Here is a 2,321-nt window from a genome sequence, read left to right on the forward strand (position 1 = left end):
AAAAACATCTGACAAAGTGCATTGTATTCAGAGTACACTCCTCCTCCTCCTGTATTCCCCACCCGAGTTCTCCGGAATAACATAGGACAACTCCCCCATCCCCTCCCATTCCCACACGCAGGGGCGCCATCACCCAATGGCAAACACGCATTTTTTTTTATGAAGCTATCCCTTCCGAGCCAATCCCCGTCGCTCCAGTGAGCCCTGTAAACCGGATGCCCTTCCCTCCGGCCCCTCAAACGCAGCGTAATCTGTGGATCAGGGGAGGCAGACGCACACAGGCGGTGTGGACTTGGGCTCCGATGGAGGTGATGAGGATGAAAAAAAAAAAGAAAGAAGGAGAAATAGCATCAGTCCCCGCCACCTCGACAGGAAGGTGAATCCCGATGCTTACATATCAAAAGATGAAGGGAAAACGCTGTGAGTATGCCATCGCCACAAAGAATGCAACACAGGAGAGCAGATAGATGTTTTGTTAGAGGAAAAAGTCCGCGGAAACTGATGTAATACTTAGAAATAGATTTGATGTGTGTAATGTGGGGTATGAACGCTTTGGATGTGCGCGTAAAACGAAGGTGAAACTCTGTGTGGGTTTGGCGCTCAGCGCTCCAGCCAGGCGGTAAGCGCATGTGAATTTGTTCCACATCCTATTCTGATTTCTTCTACAGTCTCACCCAAGAAGCGTAAACACGCTTTTGTCCGCTTCAACTTTTTTTTTCTTTCTTTTCAAAAGGAATGCACATGGACGTCCGATTATTTCCAAGATTAGCCAAGATTTCGTTTATTGCCAAAGTTTTTTTTCTTTTCTTTTCTTTTCTTTCTTTTTTTTTTTTTTTACTTACGTGTTTTACCAGCTCCAGCAGCTCACCAGTTCTGATCCGAGGCTCCCCAGTCATCTCACTTTGATTCATTCCTCTCACCAGACAGCGACCTTGTTCCCTTTATTTGGTGAAGACTGATAAATGGTGGTTACATATAAATATATTTTTTTCCTCCCCCCCCTCTTCCCCAACTGAACAATGCGCACCAGCTTTGTGAGGACCATCTGTCTTCATATCGACATTACAGCAACCCCTTTATGCACCCCGCCAACCCCACCCCAAAGACACCTGAAGAGCTCAAAAAACAGACAGCGATCATTCACAGCCACCACCCGTCTCCCTTTCTCTCTCTCCATCCGTGAGCCCTGACTCATGATGCGATCTTGTCTGGCGTGGATGCGTGCGTAAAAGCAGACGGAAAGCCCAGAATAGCCGTTTCATCGGAGCAAAGTGGGGCGGATGAAAGCATGAAGAGATAAATCACAAATAAATCACTCGCAGACCCATTCTTCCAACAAGAAATTTTTGGAAGAGCGCGAACAGGATTAGGAGCATGCTTTTTTTTTTTTTTGTTGCACATCTTGAATTCTCGGAAACGCTCTCTGCGCATCTGACTTCCTCCCGGAATTGGAGCCTTCGGCACATTGTTAAAAAGAGAGAGAGAGAGAGAAGACGAAGAAGAAGAAGAAGAAGAAAAAAAGCCAGACTGCCATTTTCAGGATGGGCACTCAGAGAGGATGCATCCACTCTAAATAAACATACTTCAATCTGACGCGTTGAGGCTAGAGGGGAAACTGGCTCACTCTAATGCAGCGGAGACATTATTTTTGTTGCTGTTAAAATTATTCATCTTAGGCTCTCACAGTGCAGTGCCAAGCACTAATATGCTCTAAGGTTAATGAGGCAGTCTCCATTAATTCTTCTGCCATCTGGATACATTAGATCTGCTTAGAGCTGCACCAACAATTAAATGTGCTGTGAGTTCCTGGGGAAAAAAAAGTCAATTTCATACTTTAGAAGTCAGTTTGCTTTAAAGAAAAAAATCGTCTACAAACATCTGTCCATGTAAATGAACAGTTCTGATTGAAGCCGGCCCAAGGTATTAGCCAACTTAGCTGCTGCTCATGAAGAATGGCTGTCAAGTGACATTTCATATTTAGCAGGTGTCAGTTTGTATCCTCATCTTGTATCTGCATAATTTACAGAAATGTTACTCATAGTCTACTGTAAGGAGACACAAACATTTGACTTTAAAAAGTGAAATGTATCATCACTTGGAATCGCGTTTTCTTTAATCAGGAGTGACTCATTGAAGTCAGCAGGCCCAAACAAGCATCAGAGGCAATGGAAATAAAATATGATTAAAAAAAAGCAAAAAAAACCAACATTTGAGCATTTTATAAATATCCATCCATCCATCCATCCATCCATCCATCCATCCATCCATCCATCCATCCATCCATCCATCCATCCATCCATCCATCCATCCATCCATCCATC

At 43.9% G+C, this 2,321-nt stretch overlaps 1 protein-coding gene across 1 annotated transcript in view; it reads left to right on the plus strand.

Moving 5' to 3' along the window:
• The first annotated feature begins 183 nt into the window (after positions 1 to 183).
• LOC103479369 (C-C motif chemokine 20) overlaps positions 184 to 2,321 on the plus strand; it is a 32,833-nt gene continuing 30,695 nt past the window's right edge. The window contains exon 1 of the mRNA XM_074186873.1: positions 184 to 420. The gene's annotated coding sequence lies outside the window, so the exon portion shown is untranslated. The remainder of the gene's footprint in view (positions 421 to 2,321) is intronic.

The sequence above is a fragment of the Poecilia reticulata genome, linkage group LG17 (assembly GCF_000633615.1).
Source record: "Poecilia reticulata strain Guanapo linkage group LG17, Guppy_female_1.0+MT, whole genome shotgun sequence".
Taxonomy (NCBI): Eukaryota; Metazoa; Chordata; class Actinopteri; order Cyprinodontiformes; family Poeciliidae; genus Poecilia; species Poecilia reticulata.